Raw genomic sequence first — 12,609 nt, 5'->3', positions numbered from 1 at the left:
CACACCTTCCTCCTTGGTCAAGCTTTCATCAATTTGTTCATGTTACTCTTGAAAAAGAAAGTGAGGATGGAGAGAGAAGTACTGCTTCCAGCAAATTTGTTGAAAGGTGGATGAGAGTGGTAAACACGGTCCAAGTGAATGGGTCCTATTCTGAGCATACATCTTCAGATTAGAGGATAATTAGGAGAGGACATTCACCTTAGTTGTCAGAGTAATCATTGTTTTGTGTGTTTCCACTAAAGGCCCTCCAATGTTTCCTTTTGAGGAATTCTTTGTTTCTGTTATTTTTTTATTTTTTTACCTGCTTTTTCATTACTGACCTCAATGTTTTTGTCAACTCTTGGTGATTAATAATGAAAACATTATTATTATTACGAAGGTTGTGAGCTTGCAGAATCACTAGTACGCGAGACAAAATACTTCATAGCTTCTCTTCCAGCATTATGTTTTGAGTTCAAGTTCTGCTGTAGTTGATTTTGCTTCTCATCCTTTCATGGTCAATGAAAGAAGTACCAGTTGAGTGCTGGAGTTGATATAATCGACTAGTTCCCTCCCTGAAAATTTCAGGCCTTGTGCTTATAGTAGAAAGGATCATCATCATCATCATCATCATTATTATTATTGTTGTTGTTGTTGTTGTTATTATCAATAGTGGTGGAAAGCAGAATCAGTAGAACAGTTAACCAAATGCTATACTGTATTTTGTTACAGAAGCGAATTTAATTACCTTTTTGTACATTTTGATTTTGAATCTTGCAGTTGTAGACTTTACTTATCATTTTAATGAGGTCAATATAATCAACTGATACACAGATAGTGCAGCTGTGACTGCACTTCCTGCAAAGTATTCCTAAACAGTGAACAGATATGGGTAGCATTCAATAAATAACTTTTTTTAACAGTTTATCACTTTGACAGAGCTGCAACCCTGAGTGAAGCAAAAACCAAGACCAAGTGCCTAGCATCTAGAATGTTGTTAAGTGGTCTACTAGTCTGGAAACAGGATTGGTAGATATGCTACTCTAGCAGTCTTTTGATGATATGTGGCAAAGAGTGACAAACATTCTCAGGAAAATTGTGGACATTGATGAAAATGACCTAGCTAGTCTGTTCCAGAGGACTTTTAGATCGAGATCTAATATGAATAATTTTCAGAAGCCCTTAACCTGGCAGTACTATGAGAAATGCTACTAGTTTATGGTACACTACACAGGCATTGAAGTGCTGTCAAATGGGCTTATCCAAGATGCATACAAGGGCAATGAAACTGTTCTACATGCACTTGTTCAGTGTTCAGGCATTGCTATGTCAAACAACTACTGTTGCTTATAGGATGGATCCAGATGTCTGCTGAGTTCATCTTGATAATTGCTCTGTTGACATCCTTCAACTAGGCAGCAAAGGCAGTTCTATCTAATGGCTATCACCAGAGAAGTCGTACGGTGAGATATAAAGACAGACTTTCCTCTTTGGTAGAGCCCTCATCAACTTTTACAAGTTTTTCTTCAAAAATATGTGGGGGTGAAGAGGGAGATGCTGTCATTGAGTGAATTTATTGAAATGTGGGCGAGAACAGTGGAAATAGCAAGAATGGATGAGACTAAAGCAAAAGTCTGTAAGTGAAAGAACAACCATTAGAAAGGGCACTTGCTCTTTATGTTCAAGGTTTTGGATTGTGGGGTTCTTTGACTAGCCCTAGAGTTCCTCCTGTACCAGGGAGATAGCATCATCATCTGCTATTATAATACTGTATACCATGTATACTTCTATTTTAATCATTCAGTTTTATACAAATCCCAACACATTATGTCTGTCTTTGTATCATTCTCATCATCCTTGGTGGCAAATAAACAGCTAAAAGAAATCATTATTATTTTTATTATTATTATTTTTATTATTATTATTATTATTATTATTGAAGGCTGTGAGCTGGCAGAATCATTACCATTATGGACAAAATACTTAGTGACATTCTTCCAGTTCTTTACACTCTTGAGTTCAAATCCTGCCAAAATGACTTTTGCCTTTCGTCCTTTTCAGTTGATAAAATAAAGTATTGGCCAAGTACTGGGGTGAATATAATTGACTAACCTCATCCCCTAAAATGGCTGGCCTTATGCCAAAGTTTGAAACAATTATAATTGGGGCAGTGAATTAGTAGAACCATTAGAGAATCAAGAAAAATGCCTTAAGATATTTGTCTTGGGTCTTTGTCTTCTGAATTTGAATCCTTCCACAAACAACTTTGACTTTCACCCCTTCAGGATTGATAAAATTAAATACCAGTCAAGTACTGGGATCATTGATATCAACTAAACTACTACCTCAAAAATGTGGGTTCGGGTATTAGACAACATTCCTTGTATTTAGTTACAGCTCTTACTGTTATGAGATCAAATCTCACTAAGGTCAATAATCTCAATATGATGTTGTCTTAGACACATTATATCTAAAAACAAAAGACTAGATGGTAGTTATTATGTAGCCTTAATCATGTGTCTTATCAATCAAGCCTGTCCCGTGGCTAAACAACAATTTTTCACATACTCCTCCCTCATACTTTTACTACCTTAAAAAGCTGAATACACTGGATAATGAAGTCTTGATACACTGTTTAAATAAAAGACAGTTAGGATGAGCAGACCTATACACACAGTTATTGCAGCTGTGATCATCTCTCATTTTTTTAAAATCAAATTTTTACCTTGTACAGTGTATCTAGAATTACATTAGCCAATGCTCTGGTTGTACATTAATCACAGCTTGACTTTGATTAAAAGATATGATTAAAAACATAGCAATCATGACAATCCTAACTGTTTGTTTTCTAAGGTTTCTTTGGATAGTATTACAAAAAGTGCCCACTTCTCATCTGAAACAATATCCCTTGTGTATTGTTTATCTCTGATCTACAATTCAAATTGTACTGAAGTCAACTTTGCCTTTCATCCTTTTGAGGTCAATAGTATAAGTACCAGCTGAGCACTGGGGTCATTGTAAATAACTTATCCCCTCCCCTGAAATTGCTTCTTTCAGTTTCCGTCTAACAAATCCACTCACAAGGCTTTGGTCAGCCTGAGGCTATAGTAGAAAACACTTGCCCAAGGTGCCACACAGTGGGGCTGAATCTAGAACCACGTGGTTGGTAAGCAAGCTACTTACCACACAGCCACCCCTGTGCCTATACAGCCACTCCTGCAGCTCTTTACATTCTAAGTTCAAATCTCACTGAGATCAACTTCACCTTTCATCCTTTCAGGGTTGATAGAATAAAGTCTCAGTGAAGTACTAGGATGGGTGTAATCAACTAATTACTTCTTCCAAATTCCAGGCCTTATAGATATACTGGAGACAATTATTAGGGCATTGGACATGCAAAATTGGTGGAACACTGGACAGAAATGTCTTCAGAGTTTTCTTTTCTTTTTTTTTTTTTTTGTCTGGGTTTAAATATAAAACATTTTGAGAAAATGAACACTAGTCGAGTATTAGGTCAATTTAGTCAACTGAAAGTAGTGACCTTGTGTTTATGTTGCAGACCATTATTATTATTATTGTCACTCCTCCTCATCCATAGCTACCGGTCCTCGGCATCTGTCTTAACGTTCACATCTCTTGCAAACTGACCATACATTTTCTTTTCCTTCTATGCTTTTTCTTTTTTTTTATTCATTTCTTGTTTAAATTTTTCTTTCTGTTCATATTATTATTATCATCATCATCATCATCATCATCATTATTATTCATGTACTCACAACAGATTAGACTGTTGGAAAAGAAAAATTCCTAACATTGGGCAACAACAAATAACCTTAGATGCCAAGAACCCTCCTATGTATCTTAACTGTCCCTAATAACACTGTTTTCTGGAGCTGTAATAAACTGGGTTTTATGCCTATTTCCTCTATTAATCTGTTCAAATCTTTAGTGATAGTTCCTAATGCACCTATAATTACTGGGATACATTTTACCTGCACTGTCCAGTCTCTGTAACTCTATGGCTAGGTCCTGATACTTTGCTAATTTCTCTATAACTCTCATATTGATTTTCTCATCATTTGGGACGGTAAAGTCAATTATCTGGCACTTTCTATTCTCTTTACCTACTACTAAATATTATTATTATTATACACATTAACATACGGAACCTACCTACTACACATGCAAGGAGAATATGACCTGTCACAAGCAAAAAACGTCTATGAAATACCAACAGCTGGATTGACCAAATGCTTAAAAACAACGTTTCTAAGCTGTAGTTTATAACTGGTATAGCTTGTGTCTATGTTAAGAATCCCCTTAAAATTGCTGACCTTGTGCCAAAATTAGAAATAATTATCATTGTTATTATTATTATTTACATTATTTACAATTGATGGATATTTGTCCTCAACTTGTTTGTTGTTAACACGTTTCGGCTGATATACCCTCCAGCCTTCATCAGGTGTCTTGGGGAAATTTCGAACCTGGGTTCTCATCCCTAAGGTATTTTTCAATGTTATTATTATTATTATTCAGGTTCCTGCCTGGAATCGAACTCGGAATCTTGGGGTTAGTAGCCCGTGCTCTTAACCACTACGCCATATGCCCATGGGCAATAATGATAATAATAATAATAATAATAATAACATCGAAAAATACCTTAGGAATGAGAACCCAGGTTCGAAATTTCTTCAAGAAACCTGATGAAGGCTGGAGGGTATATCAGACGAAACGTTGTGTTAACAACAAACAAGATGAGGACAAATATCAGTCAATTGTAAATAATGTACATAATTCCTCATCTCTTAAATATAGAACTGTATTATTATTATTATTTGATGAAAACTCTCAGTTTATTTTGCTGGGTATGATGGAAAGTGTCAGTTGTCCACTGCCAGCAAACTAAGGTGACACTTGTTTACTGATCATGCTTCAAGAACCCTGCAGAGAAATCTTGCAGTTCCAAGCAATGTTGATTTTTGTAGGTGTTCTACCTTTTACATTTGTACCAATCTTTTTCAGCCATATTAATAGTTGAGTGCTGATACTTCCAAGTGCACCAATTACTAATTGTATCATAGCCACTTTCTTCATTGCCCACAACCTACTCCTCCTCCTCCTCCTTCTTCTTCGTCTTCTTCTTCGTCTTCTTCTTCGTCTTCTTCTTCTTCGTCTTCTTCTTCTTCTCCTCCCCCTCATCATCATCATCATCATCATCATCATCATCATCATCATCGTCATCATCAGCAACACCAACACTAACATATTGCCAAAAAATGTATTTTTGCACATATTTGTGTCACATTCCAGGAGATAACAATTATTAATTCTCCCCAAGCCTTCATTATTTAACTGTGGTTCGGTGTTTTATATACAAAAAATTGTTTGTTTTGTACTTGTTGAAATATGAAATTTATTTACCAAGCGAGAAATGTTAACCTTCCCTTCCAAACAATAACAGATGTCACCATCAACCACCTTTATCCTGTCTGGCCTTGGTTGGATCTGCAATAGAGAATTTCAAAACTTTTCATTTTTCATATCACGTCGTCATCGTCGTTTAACGTCCGCTTTCCATGCTAGCATGGGTTGAACGATTTGACTGAGGACTGGTGAAATCAGATGGCAACACCAGGCTCCAATCTGATTTGGCTGAGTTTCTACAGCTGGATGCCCTTCCTAACGCCAACCACTCAGAGAGTGTAGTGGGTGCTTTTACGTGCCACCGGCACGAAGGCCAGTCAGGCAGTACTGGCAACGGCCACGCTCAAAATGGTGCATTTCATGTGCCAGCCGCACAAGAGCCAGTCCAGGGGCACTGGCAACGATCTCGCTCGAAAAAAAAAAAATTCATATGTCACCTGCACAAGAGCCAGTCCAGGGGCACTGGCAATGATCTCGCTCGAAAATCCTACGATGGCCCCGCACAAGAGCCAGTTCAGGGTCACTGGCAACGATCTCGCTCGAAAAATTTTATGTGTCACCCGCACAAGAGCCAGTCCAGGGGCACCGGCAACGATCTCGTTCAAAAGGTTTCATGTGTCGCCCGCACATGAGCCAGTCCAAGGGGCACCTGCAACGATCTCACCCTCACAGGAGCCAGTCCAGGGGCACTAGCAACGATCTCGCTCGAAAATCCCACGAAGGCCAGCCAGGCGGCACTGGCAACGGTCACGCCCAAAATGTTGCATTTCATGTGTCACCCGCACATGAGCCAGTCCAGGGGCACTGACAACGATCTCGCTCGCAAATCTTACGACGGCCCCACACAAGAGCCAGTCCAGGGGCACTGGCAATGATCTTGCTCGAAAGATTTCATGTGTCGCCTGCACATGAGCCAGTCCAGGGGCACCGGCAACGATCTCGCTCGAAAATCCTACGACGGCCCCGCACATGAGCCAGTTCAAGGGCACCGGCAAAGATCTCACTCGAAAGATTTCATGATCTGATTTTACTAATTCTCTTTCACAGTTACCCCTAGCAAAAGCACACAGCACTTTCTTGCCCAACTCTCATCATCTTTTGAAGTTATACATTTATATTTACAGAGAACAATTGCCTCTTCAATATATTTCAGCTGATGATACTTTTGTCAAATCATCATTTAATATCTGTTGTCTGTGTTGGCATGCGTTGGAGGGTTTGACCAGGGCTTGTAAGCCGAGGGGCTGCATCAGGCTCCTGTCTGATTTGGCATGGTTTCTGTGGCTCAATGCCCTTCCTAACACCAACCACTGAGAGTGTAAGCTTATTTGTGTGTACTTATTCATGTAATACTTATTTATTTACATTGATGTGAATTAGCTATGCCTTACTCTCTAACTTTGAGATTTCAATGATGTGTTTGTTTACTTTTAGAATAATATTGTAGTGTAAATGTGAGAGGTCAGATCTGGCCAGTTTGAAGATAAAACAGGTAGATTATTGTGGCCAGATATGGCCAGTTTAAAAACTAACCCCTCAGTTTGCATGTGTTCTGCTTCTCATGCAAGTCAATATTACTTAGTCAATGGATCACACTCACCATATTTTTAGCTAGCTTCTGCAGATTTTCCCTGGTCAGTGCCTATGTTTCATCATCACATCTTTCTACACATACTTCGTGAAGTCTACTTTTGAATTAAGAGGGGAACCTTTCTCAACATCAGGGGCAACAACTCTCTGAATTGCTTTCACCTTTTTGTACAGTAGCCAATTTACATTGCAACCAAGTCTTGAGCTAATAAACACAAACCAATCCCTTTATCTAGCTAGATGGCTGAGCAAATTCTTTACTTCACTTCATAGGTACTTCTATTTTTAAGTATATCTGTAAAACTGATTCTCTGTAAGTTTATTTGAGATCTTACTGTGTCTTTTGTTATTGTTGTTGATGTTGTTTAGCTCCTGTTGAACTGTGAATGAGCAGACATATAATCAAAGATATTGCAGCCTAGACTATCCCACATTTTATCTAGGACTACCCTATCTGAGGTGGAGGCACAATGGCCCAGTGGTTAGGACAGCGGACTCGTGGTCATAGGATCGCGGTTTTGATTCCCAGACCAGGCATTGTGAGTGTTTATTGAGCGAAAACACCTAAAAAGCTCCACGAGGCTCCGGCAGGGGATGGTGGCGAACCCTGCTGTACTCTTTCACCACAACTTTCTCTCACTCTTACTTCCTGTTTCTGTTGTGCCTGTAATTCAAAAGGTCAGCCTTGTCACACTCTGTGTCACGCTGAATATCCCCGAGAACTACATTAAGGGTGCACGTGTCTGTGGAGTGCTCAGCCACTTGCACGTTAATTTCACGAGCAAGCTGTTCTGTTGATTGGATCAACTGGAACCCTCGACGTCGTAAGCGACGGAGTGCCAACAACCCTATCTGATGTGAGCTTCTTTTTCAAGATGGTAAGGTATGATTCGTGGGAGAGTTGACTACAATTTCCAGCAGATCAAACAACCATATAGCAGCTCCCTTGTGGGCTCTTTCACTGCGTATGCTATACCTGGTTCCTGTTTACTCCCTTCCTACTACTATGACACTAGAATTTCATATTCCCTGTTATTAACAAACACTTTAAATTTTGTCATGATGACCTTTAGTTCATTAACCCATAGATAATATATAACACTTGCAACATACACACATATGTACACATACCTCATATACATACATATATCATATCCATACATCATGTTGTTTATAAATGACATACTGTATTTTCTGGCATACAAATGAATGTAGTATTTAATGTAAGTATTCAAATATTGTCAATATCTTTCCAAATCCTGTTCTATTTCGCATGAAATTTTGGCCCTCCAAAGTTGTCTTGGTGTATTAGTTGACTTACCTTGTTTTGGATATAAATTTTGGCCTGAAAAATTCAACTTGTATGCCAGAAAATATGGTCATACATATGGAGATCAATACTCATTAATAGGCATTGGATGTTTCACTGTGCTTTTGCTTATCTCTGGTTTCTATAACATTAAACAAAGCAAATAAAGTCTCCAAGTTGAACAGCAGACCAATGCAAATCGCTTTACTTGCTGTTAGAAATGAGCTTAAAAGTGCAAACCAATAACTCATTCAATGATTAATAGTACTGTACTGAATTAATTATAGAGTTTCTTCTAGAATCATTTAGCTAACTGAACCATTTCAGTGTGGTGCAACATGACCACAGCTACAATTCAGTGTTGATAACAAGATAAGGATTGCTATTGTCTTGGCTATTTGAACACTACTTGTTTGCTTATCAAAGTTCTCACTTAGATTATACATTTTCCTTTCAAATATATTTTTATAAGATGTAGGAAAGCATTTTAATCACACACACACACACACACACACACACACGTATATATGTTTACTATGCATATGTCTTTTTAGTGAAAGACTGACACTTGAATGTCTCCTCCATGTGCATATGTTCTCTATTTGTACATGTTTGTGTGTGTGTTTACTGTCTTATTCTCACTGTCCTGTTCTTGTTTACACTATCACCCTCCGCAAAAAATTCCAAATTTTATTTAATTTACTTTGCGGGAAGGACTTTGCGCGTATTGTCCTTACCTTCAAAACGCAAAGTAGATGGAACAGGGACAACTGAAGAAGGGAAATATTCTTTATGTTGCATGTCTCATTTCTCTGTTTGTTTTTTTTTCGTTGTTCGAAAATGGTTTGTTTTCTGTCTTCGCCTTTGTGTTTTTGTTTCTCATTGTGTTTAACGTTTTTTGTGATGTCCTGTGCCCATATATGCATGTAGATGTGGGTATGTACATATATGTCTGGATGTATGCATGTATTTATGTATTATTTATGTTATTATATATATGTTATTATATATATAAAGAAAACGTATAGGTACATAGAAAGATACATATATATATATATATATATATATATATATATATATATATATATATATATATATATGTATCTTTCTATGTACCTATACGTTTTCTTTATTGTATATATCTGGTAAAAATATTTGTGTAACTATATCATCCTGTGTGTGTGTGCATGTCTACATGTGTCTGTATGTGCCTAAACATGTATATGCCTATGTGTTTTCTTTGTACACACACACACACTAACACACACATACACTAACACACACACACATGACCATATCCTTGTGTATTTTTGCTATATTGTACTAGCTTACTAGCTTATTTATCATCAGTCTACATACAGATCATAGGGCAACTAACTTGATAGATTTACGACCTTACCCCCCTCCCCCACACAATTTCTTTATCCTTCTAAGACCATAACATCATGTTCCCTTAGATTTTAAATTCTTTCCCTTCCTGTCTATCTCCAAAACTTTTTTTTTTCATGTGTGGGTTCTGAATGTCACACATCTGCAGCTGTTTAACATATATATTCTCTGTATATTTTTGTGTAAGGACTCGTAGCCTAGTGGTTATAGTGTTGCGAGATTGTGGGTTCAATCTCTGGACCGGGTGGTGTATTGTGCTGTTGCACAAAACACTTTGTCTTGCAGTGCTCTGCAATCACTTCAATACCTGATGTGCGGTACACTGTGCACCTGTTCATGTAACATCAATTTGTTGGAGGGATGGGGATGGAGCTAATGTTCAGCACACACATTTGATCACAATAAATAAATCATTTGTATGCAGGTTGTCCAGCAAGAAATTGCAGGTCGTCTTTCTCAGACCATGAGAGACTACACTTTTACTCTTTTACTTGTTTCAGTCATTTGACTGCGGCCATGCTGGAGCACTGCCTTTAGTCAAGCAAATCGACCCCAGGACTTATTCTTTGTAAGCCTAGTACTTATTCTATCGGTCTCTTTTTGCCGAACCGCTAAGTTACGGGACGTAAACACACCAGCATCAGTTGTCAAGCGATGTTAGGGGGACAAACACAGACACACAAACATATATACATATATACATATATACGACGGGCTTCTTTCAGTTTCTGTCTACCAAAATCCACTCACAAGGCTTTGGTTGGCCCGAGGCTATAGTAGAAGACACTTCCCCAAGGTGCCACGCATTGAGACTGAACCCGGAACCATGTGGCTGGTAAGCAAGCTACTTACCACACAGCCACTCCTGTGCCTACTATTCATATTTCTTTATGCATCTTTTATCTTTTACTTGTTTCAGTCATTTGACTGGCCATGCTGGGGCACCACTTTGAAAGGTTTTAGTTGAACAAATCGACCCCAGGACTTTTTTTTTTAAGCCTGGTATTTAATCTATCAGTCTCTTTTGCTGAACCGCTAAGTTACAAGGACGTAAACATACCAACACCAGTTGTCAAGGGGTGATGGTGAAGATAAACGTAGACACAAAGACACACTCACATAGATATATACATATATATAACCCGGACTTCTTTCAGTTTCCCTTTACCAAATCTACTCACAAGGCTTTGGTCGACCCAAGGTTGTAGTAGAAGACACTTGCCCATGGTGCCACACAGTGGAACTGAACCCAGAACCATGTGTTTGGAAAACAAGCTTCTTATGACACAGCCACACCTATGAATAGTTATTTCCATATGGGTTTCTTATACACCTGTGTATATATACATACAATTATTCAAATCTGCAAATTTTCTGGGTGTGGCTTCTGTCCCTCTTATTCTATGCACCATGACTTATGTATTTTTCATCATTTCAATGGTAACTTTTTCCATGTGTTTAAATCATCACAATTGTGTATCATATGTCTGCGATGCCACTACATCAAAAGTCTTCCCAAGTAAGCATGAGTTCTCCTGCTGCCTTGCCACTTTTTCCCAATTAACTCTTGATATATTGTCCATCCATTGCATTCTTTGGCTGCCACTTGATCTACTGCCTTCCTTCCATGAGTAAAAAAGAGAGACAGAGACAGGTAGAAACAAGGAAAATTCCACTTGTATTTGAATACTATGCAAATATTCTTTCTTAAAACTTTTCATTTAATTTTTCCAAACTTTAAGGACAATATGAAACACTGCAGGAATGCACCTTACCTAACACATGAAATATGTGTGTGTATATATATATATGTGTGTGTGTGTGTGTGTGTATGTATGTATCTGTATTTGTATGTATGTATATATATGTATTTCTCCTTTTATGTGCATTTTCAGTTCTAAAAAACTGTACCCCTCTTAAACTCCATTATTTTCTTCGATTATACTATTATTTCTCTTTTTCATTTTATGTATTCTCTAATAAGAGTCCTGGCTGTCCATGCAAACTCCTATATACTGACAATTTAGTTTGCATATCTGAATCTATTGTGCAATTAGATGGGGAATTCTAGGTATGGAAGTTCAGCCTAGAATTGAGAGGCCTTAAGATAAACTGAGCAAAGACTAAGGTTTCAGTAAGTAGGAAAGAAAAGACTTGGGTATCTTTAGGGAAATGCTTTGCTTGATGCAGAGCAGGTGGTTTCTCTGAAAGTATAGTATGTGGTGTAAGAATGGGTTGGGAGAAGTTCAGGAAGCTACTACTGCTGCTCACAAGAAAAATCTGTTCCTTTAGAGAAAAATGTAGATTGTATAATGCTTGTGTTACAACTGCAATGATGCATGGTAGTGAGACATAGGCCTCGAATGCAGAGGACTTGAAAAGACTGGAAAGGAAATGAAGTTAGGACACTGTTGGATGTGCAGAGTAAGTGTTGGATGTGCAGTGTAAGTGTAAGATGTGCAGTGTAAGTGTTGGATGTGCAGTGTGAGAATGACAAAACGCAGGTATGTTAAGAGTAAAATTGGTCATAAGAGAAACCAGATATTGTGTGGAAAAATGGGGACTGCACTGGTATGGACATGTGTTGCATATGGATGAGGACAGCTGTATAAAGAGAGTGCTGATGGAGCTTGCAGAAGAAAGAGAACTATGAAACATGGAATGAATTGTTGAAGGCTGATCTCAGAACCTTGAACCTCATGGAGGAAGTGACAAAGGACTCGGATGACTTGCAGTTTGTGGTTCTTGAGAAAACTTGCTCATCTCTGCAAAATAGATTCTGGAAGCATTATGTGTTTATGTATATATACATTTGTAGAACTGGGCTTCCCTCACCAATTCAAATTACATCATAACTCACTTCAGCTTGTCAATCAGTTGATGCTTAAATTGATCCTAGAAAATTTTTCAACCAC

At 38.0% G+C, this 12,609-nt stretch overlaps 1 protein-coding gene across 1 annotated transcript in view; it reads left to right on the top strand.

Annotated features, from left to right (window-relative positions):
• Positions 1 to 12,609, top strand: part of LOC106868847 (transmembrane channel-like protein 5) — a 103,086-nt gene that overhangs the window by 49,977 nt on the left and 40,500 nt on the right. The gene's annotated exons all lie outside the window — the stretch shown is intronic.

Source organism: Octopus bimaculoides, chromosome 7, assembly GCF_046866305.1.
Source record: "Octopus bimaculoides isolate indiv1 chromosome 7, ASM4686630v1, whole genome shotgun sequence".
Lineage (NCBI taxonomy): Eukaryota > Metazoa > Mollusca > Cephalopoda > Octopoda > Octopodidae > Octopus > Octopus bimaculoides.
The sequence above is the reverse complement of the archived record's forward strand: the minus strand, read 5'-3'. Positions and strand labels throughout refer to the sequence as shown.